Genomic DNA, 11,763 nt, shown 5'->3' with positions numbered 1-11,763 from the left:
AATATGCTGTTAGTTTATTTTCAGGATGGTTCTTGGAGGCCCAAGTTAGCCTCATGCTATTCTTCTGAAGTTTATAGAAAGCATATTCAGTGACTGGGCCAACATCGTATATTGATTTTGTTCATGTGTTTCTGTTTATCGTGACTGACGCTGGGATTATGGTGATCTAGTGCCAAAGATCATTAATCTTCTAGTATCTTTTTTGTTCTTGTTCCCTGGTGTTAGATCCTAGCTGTAGATATATCTGGAAATGGCTGTCAGGATGGAATACGATAGGGAGTTGCTGGAAAGGAGCCATTGCTGTGCCTTGTTACAGATTCGGAGCAAAAACTTTCAAAGAGCATTCATCCAGCATTCCTACAGCCACAATGTGTGGCACTCCTAATACTGTTTGGAAGAAGGAATCAGGCTCATCTACTCCACTTTTTAAACTGACTGTAAGGAAATGAAACAAATTAAGGTTACTTTTTAGTTTTCCTGGATGGAATCAAAATAAAAAAAGTATCTTTTGCTTAGTAAGAGCAATTAAAACTCAGTAAGTGAAATAAAGCACCATGAGGAGTAAAATGATCTGTTAATTTGTAAGTGATCTGATTAATTTGTTGTAAGAAACTGAAAACCGAGAATCCACTTAGAAAGTCAAGGCATTTAATTGTTAAAAAAAAAATCAGCTGTTAAAGCAATCATGAAATGCACACATCCTGTGAAGGACTCTGATTCTAATTGCTGTATGTGTAGCTCCAGCTCTGAAGGTGTGAGATAAATTCAGGTGAAAGCAGTGCCTCTGACTGGAGTGTTTTGATCCAGGTGTAAAAAGGCATCCAGAGTTATCATCTGTATCTGTTTCCTTGCTGATGCCTCTCACAGGGATGAGACTGCTCTTTCAGACAGCTGTATGACTGCAGCCTCAGGTAAATAACAATTTAATTACTCAGTTTTTGGTTTGTTGATCAATGTCATTGATCTAGAACATGCTTTCAGTAACTATGTATATCTACCAAGTTGGTAGACATGTGCTCATGGGCTGAACTCTGTTCTGCTCAGCTAAGATAACAGCATAATATTAATCTGTAATTAATGCACTGACTTAGATAAAAAATAAATCCTGTTCCTGACAGTGTTATTATTCATTCTTTGCTCTGAAAGTTCATGAGCAATTTTATAAATCTTATGTTAAAGTATGCTCTTAAAAAGCCAACAGCAAGGTAAAATTTAAACTGTTTCCTAAATTATACTCTTTAGATAATGCTGTAGTTAAAAATGTTTATGGAATGACTGGATAGCGTTGAAGGACTTAATATTTCGTTAAGGTTTCATGTAGCAGTTTGGTTATTTCAGTTGTTTGGTTGTTCCATTACACATATGGCAGAATGTAGCTACAATCTCCTTCCAAAGCGGTATGTTTGTGACTTTGGAAAACTCCTGGGAGTTGTGATTTCAGTATGCCTGAGTGTGTGAATGGATACAGGTGGCTAGGTGGCTGAAGGTCTGTTTTCTTCACACTGCATTTAATGATACATCTATAATCTACTCAAATTCTCAGTGTCATCTCAGCTCATGGTGGCCGTGGAGGCACTGTTACCAACAGGAGCCAGGAATAGCTTGCATTGTAGCTACTGCACAAAAAAACTGCTTTGTGCTTTTCACTGACAAGATCTTCATAGGCTGTGGCCCAGAGAAATGTGCTGTAAGTGACAGCTTCTCTCTTAATATTTAGAATATTCTTACAAGCAAAGTAGAAAATTGTATCTCCAAGCTGAGTGAAGATGCTTCAGCCATGTCTGGTATGGCACGTGCAGCTTGGAGTGAGTGGTTCTGAAACCTGTTTAAGAATCAGAAAATATTCCTATGTTGAAATTAATGGGCCTTAGTTAATGGATCTTTTTTTCTTACTCTAAAACTGCTTTGATCCCCAAAAAGAGGATTTGCCAATAAATAGGTTTGGTGTATGTATACTGTGACAGTATGGTGGCAAATTGTGTCAGAATGTATGACAGCAAACTCGGAATCTGCAAACTGATTTATTTTATTAGAAAATATTATGATTTTTATTACTGTTTACTGTAGAAAACTTCCCATAAAAAGACAGGAAAGGCTTTGTTCTGTTTTGCTTTTAGTGTAAGAACGGATTAGGGAAAAAAGGCACAGCTTGGCTTTCAGGGAATGGAGCTTTTTTCCTACGTCCTGTGTGAGTGAGAGGCAAGGCAACTTCTGGGTAGAGGCAAAGAAGTCAATCACCTACACCAGCAAACTCTTGACAAAATGTCTTTGGGTCCCTAATTCAGCTTATCTGTGTTAGAGACAGGGAAGCTCAAGTTTGTTGGTGTCAGACAGTGCGTCAGAATGTGTGAGAAGGCAGCTACTTGTGAGAACATTTATTATTCTCCAGCCAGGAACAGTAGGGTCACAAGCCCATTTTCCTGGAGTTCCCTGACAAACCTGTCTCACCTCTTACCTACCAAGGCTGGAGGTACTATTTCAAACAACTCAGTTTCAGCTGATGAGGTTCAGTTTTTGATAAGAAATTCTGAAAAGATCACTCTGGCCTGGGATTATGTTTAGCTTCTCAAGTTGGATGTGGCATGAGCATATATCACATAGGAGGAGAAAAATTGAAAGGTTCTGCTCATAAATAATTCTTAAATATCTATCTTATAAATGCAGGCAAAAGAAGTTCACTGGGTATGGGTAACATGAAGCACTTTTCACAATGCATTTTTTAGAACCAACACATCTGTATTCTAACCATAGTCATCACAATGCATTAATTTCAAAAATCTGTGTCTGTAAAGACATAAAAATTGCTGTTTCTGAAAGCTGACTATAAAGTGACTAGAATGTGTGTTTTTTCCTGTTAGTATGTATCCATTAAAATATTTCTTCCAGAAGAATCCTGCAGAAAAATAGCTTTTTAAAGTGGGAGCTGAGACTGTATTTTAAAAATTGTTCTTTTTTTTTTGTGTAAAAAAAAAAATCAAAGGAATCTGTTTTTCAAGTTGTTTATAGTAAAACTTCTAAAAGAATTTTCTAAGCACTGAAAAAGTTGACCCTAAAGCCAAGTCTTGCCCTTATTTTAAAACAGAAGTTGTCCACCTGCATGATTTTGAGCTGCAGCATGTTTCATACGTAGTTCAGGTGCACATCCAAGGCATCTCTGTTTTTACTAATGGAAGAAATGAGTCAAGTGCTATTCAGCAAAGACTGTGTGGGCACTATGGGGATGTAGTGGCATTCCCAGCCTCCCAACCTATTCTGGCAGCACTGCCCTGTGGAACCATTACCCTGTCCCATTTGTCATCTATTCCAGAAGCTCCTTCTCTTCACTTTAAAGGGTGTGGGACATGTCTTGTGGCTCTCAGGTGGGTGAAGATTTTGTTACATGTCTCACAGAGCAAGGATATTTGTCAGCTTTCTTTAAAATATTTTAGAGGTAATGATAACAATGAACTACATCAGTTACTGGCCTTGGAGTAAAGGGTTTTTTTTGCACATGAGTTGTTCTGAATCTCACTTTACATACAAAATAAGCTGGGCTGAACCCTAATGCACACATTTGGTTGAGACAGCTCAAGATATTAGCAGAAATGCTGAACTGAGCAATTCAAGACTCACATTTTTTGCTTTGTTTTTCTTCAGACAGGGAGAGGAGAGAAGGCTGCAGAAGCCATCCTCTTTCCTTCAGCTGACAGTGAAAAGCAGATTTCTTGATTGTATGCAAAGGATATTGGTATGCTCTACAAATACTTTTATCTTCACTTAAGAGGGGATTCACACTCACACAGATTCTTCTTGTAATGCAATTATGGAAATAAGCCTAAAGGATGCTTAAATGACTAAATGGCAGGGCTGAAATTGTGGTGATAAGGGCACAATATTCTTACTAAGTGCACATAGTCAGAGTGAAGCAATTATATTCATCAATTATAAACACGTGCTCTAGAGCACGACATCACTGCACGTTTTTTGCACTAGGAGAAAGAAATCTTTTCCTGTCCAAAATCAAAGATGTAACAGAAGGAACTGTTCTTAAACTGCACACCTGACATTGCATGGCTTCACTTTTTGAAAATCATTGCAATAACATGTTAATTATTTCCTGTGGTGATAAGGGCCTTAATCCATTTATTTACAGTATAGAAGTTTTAGATTTCACAAAGAATCTTCTGTACATTATCCACCCTTATAACCTTGTCTGCAAGTTTTCAGTCCATATTTATGAATTTATTTCAGTCTGCATCTGCTTATACACTTGGAAATAGGTTGATCTTGAAGGATTTTATGTCAGGAAATTACTTAAGAAAATAAATCCTAATAAGGATATACCAGATCCTAAAGAAGTCTAGGATCTATCAGATATTTAAGCTTTATGTCCATATTAATTAAATTCTATAACAGACCTAGAACTAATGTAGAAGTACCTTCTAAGATGATCCAGTATATATTTAGAGGTCATTCCCATGTTTTGTACTGAGCCTTGTGCTGCAATTACACTGCCAGCAGTGTTGCAGTAGGCAAGTTCAAAATTAGCCTCTGTCCATAAATATGGGCAGGACATATTCTGAAGTGGAAATCTCCCCACAGACTGATCATAAACTATGTTAAGTATACTTAGAAGTAAAATTCCCACCACTGTCCCAGAAAATGAGTAGAAGGTTTAGTTGATGGAACTTCCTAGATTCTTACACAAGAACAATGTGATTACATCTTAGTAGAAATTGTGAGTGCCCTGGGAACTATTTAAAATCAGATTTTACATGTTGAGGTTACTGAATGGAAAGCTATTTTATGCTATCTAAAGCAGAACAGTGATCTCTCCTAATTTTGTGTTCAGTCAATTTGCTGGGTGCAATTATATGCTGGTGAGCTACCACAGCTTTAAATGAAATGCCTTGATACTTTTATAGAATTTTCCAGATTATCGAAAGTTAATGGTAAGTGAACAATTTAGGCATTTGCAATTGTTCACTGTTAAACTGACTTCTGGCCTAGATACAGAAACTAAAATTTCTCAGATTTACTCAGGTTTAACACCCTATATTATGCCTGCAGGAAATGATAAACTACAGTGGAATTATTCAAGATGTGGGGTAATCTTTAAGCAGAAAATACACTGGCAGGTTGGTTTTGCTTTTTTTTTTTTGAAAGCCTAGTTCAAAGAGTATGCAGGCATATAATTTGGGGATGCAATGCAATTACCAGAAATAATTTAAAATGGGTTACTTCACTTGACTATGACTCTTTGAAGAATAAATAGTAATTGTTTTAAGTGCATAATTACTTTAATATTGGCTCCTTTCAGCAAGTTGCAGACTTCTAGTTTAAGCTCTAAGTCCTGTGCATCTGTCCACTCAAATTCTGTTTATTCTTCAGGCTGTCATAGTTCCATTATTAAACCCCTTGAAGCCCTTTGATGTGTTCCTGCACATAAAAAGATTGGTGCAGACTTCCATGCAGCCTGATCTTTGCTATGCTAACTTTTTTCAGCATAACTGAAGTCTGAGAACAAGTTAAAGTCATCATTAAGAAACCCTGCTAACAAGAAATACTGCCTTTTATAAATGTATTTGTGTCCATGTTATTATTATTATTTATTTTTTTTTTTTGGCAAGGCCTTGCTTGAAGCTGCAGATACATTTCTGATTTTCAGAAGGAAACCCAGTATTGGAAATTGGCTGTGTTTCTTTGGAAGGCAGAGACTGTGCTGAGCCACAGAACAGCATGCTTTGATCTTACAGCTAAGTACCGTGCTCTGACCCTGCTGGGAAGCAGTGTTTGGGATTGAGGTAGCAGCTCCTTTTTGGACAATGCTGTGAGTACCATCTTGTGGACTCTGAGCTCCTGACCACCTGTGGCATAAGCTGAGCTCATCTACACTGCTGATTACTTCATTTTTGCCTGATTTACGCAGCTTGGCAGCCGTACTTTCTGCTACCTTCAACCGCAAGAGAGACTTGTGTGGGCTAATGCATCCAGGTGTACACAGAAATCCCACGCAGTGCAAATACTTAGCAAAGTAAATATAGCCAGAAGCTTCCTTAAGTTTTCTGTGTGCCCTCTACTTTTCAAAATCTCATCTTTGAGATGGCTCTGTAAGCCTCTTTTGACTGGTAAGCTGACTCCAAAGGAGTCACATTGCCATGAAGCTGGCAGAGAAGGGCAGTCAGATCTCAAAGCTGAGAGAAATGGCATTCTCATGAGGAGTCCTGAGTTTCTGCCAGATCCCTAAAAACTATACAAATACCAGAGGATTTCAGGGAGTTTCTCTGAGGTGGGGATGAAAAAACAGGTTTTCCCATGGTTTATTAGGGAGAAAATTCCTTTTACATTTTTCTTCTCCTTGATCATGTTCATGTAATTTATATCTATTAAGAGATCCATGCTGTTTTTGTAATGAACAGTAAAACATGTTGAGCTCCATGTGTTAGCCCAAATCTGAGCTGAGCAACTAATTTCTAGTTTCCTGCAATTCTCCTGCTCATTTCTATTGTCTTTTACGGCAACAGAAAGTGGCAATACACAGAACCAATATGTGCTTTTTCTAAAGCATTTTCTAAGCCTTTATTTATAAGAAAAGAGCATTTTACAGGATAGTAAATACTAGTAGATATTAAGCTTTCATGGAAGCACGGTCACCATTTATTCTCCTCTTTTCCTTACAATTCAAAGGTGAATGTTGGATGTAAATAAGTATTATTAGCACATCATCAACACCTTTATTATTTCTTGCCTTTTCCTTGCTTGCCCGTTTCTCAGAGCAAGTTTTACCTTTATGGGAGTTCAGCTAACCCTCTGTTTGGTCCCAAGGTGGCAGCATCTTTCTTCCGTAGAAAGTATCAGTCTTTGGCTGTGCGATGGCTCCATCCGGAAATTGGGTGGTTTCTCTGCATCAGACACACTTTTTAGCTAAGCAAATGAAGACATATTCTGTGCTTGCTTAAGAAAAAAAGCTTTCAGCGTGAGATACAGTGCCCCCAGAAAGACTGCAAGTTGTTATCTACAGATAACTTGCAAGGTATGGGGGTGGAAGCAGAGTCACTGAAGACATTTTAATGTGGTGGCAGTGCTGTTACAGAAGCCCTCTGACTGCAGCTGTCACTGCATGCCTGCTGTGTGACAAGCCCTGGGCGTGGGATGCTCTTTTGGGGTCTACTTTCAGCTGTGCCATACCTTCCGAAGCTCTTTGGGTTTTGGCTGCTCAGCATGGGGGTCTGTCCGTGCCCCCATTGCCCTGGAGCAGGCAGCCTAGGCCAGCTAGAGCTGGATAAAGAGCTATCAGTTTTGTGAACTTCTGTTTGAAGATGGTTTTGTGGTCGTACTGGGGACTGAGACAACACTGGCTCCCACTCCTGTCATCAACTTGTGAATTCAGGCTGCTTCCTTCATGTCTGGGAGCCCCACTTGCCCGGTCTGGAGGAGGGGTAACAGCAGGGTCACTCACACACCTTTTTTCTGCCCTGCCATCTTAGGCTGGAGACTCAGCACAGGAAGGAAATTCCTGTCATTTGGCCAGAGGCTAGCAGTGGGACAGGAGCAAGGCTCCCCATCCAGACAAGACAAGGGCTGTCATTATCACTGGAGCATAAATAATGATTCAACATCCACTTAGCACCAGTACAGTCCTGGCTGCAGCTTTCCACTAAGTGGGAGGCAGGGAGGAGGGAGGGGAAGTTTGCACAGCTGTGTGGTGCAAGCTGTGCACAGGGGAGAAGATAGGTAGCTAATGGTTTCTCAGCCACTCTGGTAATTCTGTGTCTCAAACAGCCCAACAGTAAACAAAACAGTTTCTCTAGCTGCAGTACATCTTCCTGCTTTTGACTTTCTGATCTTTAAAAAAACTCTATTCTTTCCACCCCCTCCCCCATCAAAATGGCACCATTGAAGACCTTCATAATGGTTGAATATATCTAAATAATAACTGCACTGATCATGCCAGCTCAACAAGGCTGAAGCACACACAGCTTGTGCTTCAAGCTCCGAGTGCAGAAGGAGAGAAAGTGGGGAATGTTTTGTGCCTCTGACCTCTCAAGTGTCATCTTCTTAGCAGCTCAGATCACTCTTAGAAATTATTCTATTACTCATCTGGCTCCCTGACGTCTGCTTTATCATTTCCTGTCCAGGCAGTAATCCAAGTAACCAAAATAAATATTTTTTTTGAAGCAGAACACCTTGTCTGTAAGCTTGCAGGGATGACAAACCACAGTAAATATTCCTGATTGTGTGAAGCTCCATCTTTGGAACTTGAAAATCCAGCTGAGAGAAGAGAGTGTTTATAAGAAGTAGTTTGTTGCTGCGCTAAGAGTTTGTGACAGTGTCACTGATAAGAATGTGCCACTGGTTCCCACTCACCATTCTAAATTAGGATTGCACCCTTAGAAACAATAAAGACAAGTATGAGAGGATCAATGGCTTGTCTTGATCATCTAAATTGCTTGGGTGATAAAGAATTGTCAGCACACTGTCATTGTAACTCAAGCTACAGGCAGAACATAAACTATACTGGTAATTTTAACAGTGCTGTGACAGTAACCCCAGCTGGGGTCTGTTCTGTTTAGAGAGGGCCTATTGCTGATCTCATTTGCTGGGACAAGTATAACTTAATTACTTCACTGGAGTTACTTGCACTATCAGTGAGCTCAGAATTTGGCTGACTATCCATTGCTGATTTCTAGGGCATAGTTTTACAGCATTAGCTTCTTATTCTAAAAATCTAGCACTGTGACTAAGATACCGACCCTCACTTTGCACTACCTTTTAGTAACAGGATCCACAGATTACCTGTTGAAACTACTAGAAATGATTATATTTTTTCAAAAGTGTGAGGAAGTTCCAGGAATGCTTTGAGTCACAGAAATTATCCCTTGCAATCACAGGTGACCATGCAATGGGCCTTTTGCTTGTGCAGAGCAGTCCTGGAGACGTACAGCCTTTCTTCCTGTAGACCTTCAAACACTTTATGGAGGCAGTTAAGCATTATAACTACACGTACAAGACCTGTTTAAATAGCAATAGGCCACAGTAAATTGAGAATTTGAAGTATACTAACACATACTACTGGTGGCTGAATGCAAAACTGCTCATGGTACACCTGATGGATATGCCAGTAAGTCTCACTGCAATTCAACTGCTTAAAAGCACGCAGCAAATTAGATTCAACCACAGTCCTGGGTGTGGAAATTGCAGTCAATATTTTCTGTCACAGTCATGGCATATCTTCTAATGGGGATCCAGCAGGCATTGGATGTTTAAATTAAATATAATGTATTAGTCTTGATGATAATTAACCTTTTTAGGTTTTTTTAAATGTTAGTTCAGATATAGGTTAGCATGGGAAACAAAGATCTTTGATAAACTGGAAGAAATTTCTGGAGATTTTCCTGGCAACTTACAGAGAGCAATTGTCAGTTCCTTGTGCCTGCTGTTTCATGTGAACAGTTCAAGAGGGGAAGGCCATTTAGGTTTTTCATTGGAAGGATGAAAACTGATTCTGTTTGTTCCTTGTTCTTTTACAGTATGTGGTATCAGCTTGCCCCCAAATAAAGGGGTTAGCTTTTCAGATGGGCAGCTTTTTACAAAGTAATCATGGCACATGTGAAAATGATGACAGACAAACCACAGGCAATCAGGGGACTGATCTGGCTCACTTAATAATGAAAAGAGTTTTGATGATTCTGTAAACCTCCAAGATATGTAGCACATTTTGAGGTTTTTCTTCCTGACCCTTACCACCAACTCTCTTCCTGCTAGCTACAGCAATCCACTGTTCTCAGTGTGTGAAAGCAGCTTTTCTTGCTCACAGACTCACGGGATAGCTCTGTGGTCCAGTGCTCCCAGCCAGCAGCAGTCAGCAGAAATGGTTAATGTGGTTGCATTGCTCAGCACTACACTTGAGCAGAGCTTGTTTGTTGTGTTAAGTGTGGCTGCAGTGGTGCTCCTGTTACATGGCATGGTTTGGTTTGTGTGACTAACTTGTTCTTGCTTTTTTTAATTCAGCTCAGGACAATAGACATCATCTGTGGGAGAGTGCCCACTGAGGGATGCTTAGTGGAGACAGATGATAATTTAATTAATGTTGAATTCAAAACTAGATCTATTTCTATCTAAATATATATCTAAGTTTATGTGTATATATATTGAAGGCAGTTTTAAAAGGGGAACAAAAGTTTGGTCTCTATTTTTGATACAGATCCACAGTCGTAGTTGTCCATCTGACAATCTGAAGCAAGATTGTTTGTGCAGGCAATTTTACTCAATCTTCCTAAAAAAATGGTGAAACAGACAAATATAATTTAAAATACCCCAACAGATTGTACTGCTTTGCTCTGTTACATTCCTCAGCTTCTGCCAGCATGTCCACAAGAAGCAGAGAAAATTTTACATGAAATACAGTAGTGAGATGAGGGTGCTGGGATGGAAACCTCATGCTTTAATCTCCACATGTCACCATTTCAGTGCCTGACCTTTGATAAGTCCCACAATGGCTGTGCAATTCAATTTTCTGTCCAGTGGCCTTGCTGTTCACCATCATTAGTTCCTAAAAGACCATTAACACTTTAGAATATTTGTCTGGAAGATTTTAAGAAACATGTACCATTGTAGTATGGGATAATAATGATAATGAATATCTAGTTCATGCTTTTATTTGTTTCTTATTTCTTGGTTTCTTTCTGAACCTAAACCAAACCACTTTCATATTTTTCCCTCTTCTCTTTTCCTTTCTCCTCAAGCTCTATCTCACTCCTTATCATCCATAAGCAATATCTCTATTGCTCTAAGAAGTAAAGCATGCACTCTACTTTTACCCTACAGTTTCTCACATGCTCCTATATGGATTGTACCAGGTAGTTAGATGCATTTGATAATCAGCGTACAGGATTATGGTTTGCCATAACAAAGCTACTATCCATCTGGGGGCAATCAATGTGTTTCAGTACGTTTGTTTACCAATATTGTTTCTATAGACTTCTTTGCTTATATCCAAGTACTCTTTTACATATATCACAGCTTTGCAATTATCTGAAGCAGAATATGGCAGTGGAAGTACCCTTAGAATTCTATTAGAGCGCAAAAATTTATTTCCTTGTTGAGTCCTGTGCATGAATAAAAATTCAGTCCTTCAGTGCTCTACTCGTATAAAACTGGAATTGGAAAGAACTGCTCTCTGTTCCCTATTGCAAAGCGGATGTTTCCTGATATTGCTCTTCCTGTGGCTGTAGTTCTGGCATCCAGAGTAGCAGAAACCCAGAGAAGAGTCTGATAAAATCGTGGTTTCTGTTCTCAGCGTGTTTTCAAATAAATTTTTCTCTTAGTAATTAAATTCCTAATTATTTAACATTTTTTAACAACTTTAAAACAGTTTACTTGTGAGTGGAAAAAATCTATAAATTCCAGGGAACTGTTGTAAAGTGGGTTTGCTCATAACTAAACAAAGGACTGGACTGTGTTAAGCTATTCAGGTGAAATTAATGTTATTTGTTCCCTTTTTAAAGAAGAAAGAGCTATTTTTTTTTTTTTAAATCTACCTTGTATATTTATTTGTAAACAGTGCTCAAGACTATGTCTTTTCTGTGTACTACAAAGGTCTGTAATACAAACTGATAATATCATATCAATACATACAGATACTATCCATCCATTTGAAAACCATCAAGTACCTTGGAAGTCTTTAGAGTGACCTAAGATGTAGAGCGGGTTTTCCAAATATATCAGGTAAGTGCTCTCTGAAATCAAATTGAACCATAATTACATTTTTCCAGATACCTGTTT

General features: G+C 38.8%; 1 long non-coding RNA gene across 5 annotated transcripts in view; it reads left to right on the top strand.

Moving 5' to 3' along the window:
- The first annotated feature begins 225 nt into the window (after window positions 1-225).
- LOC111942058 (uncharacterized) overlaps window positions 226-11,763 on the top strand; it is a 35,240-nt gene continuing 23,702 nt past the window's right edge. For 2 of the 5 annotated variants that reach the window (XR_015283160.1, XR_015283159.1), the window contains exons 1-5: window positions 749-911; window positions 3,308-3,359; window positions 3,637-3,727; window positions 5,050-5,117; window positions 5,610-5,809. This is a non-coding gene — a long non-coding RNA (uncharacterized LOC111942058). Of the gene's footprint in view, window positions 438-748; window positions 912-3,307; window positions 3,360-3,636; window positions 3,728-5,049; window positions 5,118-5,609; window positions 5,810-11,763 lie in introns of those variants that run through there. The other 3 variants (XR_015283161.1, XR_015283162.1, XR_015283163.1) reach the window with 3 other exon arrangements.

The sequence above is a fragment of the Cyanistes caeruleus genome, chromosome 2, assembly GCF_971803275.1.
Source record: "Cyanistes caeruleus chromosome 2, bCyaCae1.hap1.1, whole genome shotgun sequence".
NCBI lineage: Eukaryota > Metazoa > Chordata > Aves > Passeriformes > Paridae > Cyanistes > Cyanistes caeruleus.
The sequence above is the reverse complement of the archived record's forward strand: the minus strand, read 5'-3'. Positions and strand labels throughout refer to the sequence as shown.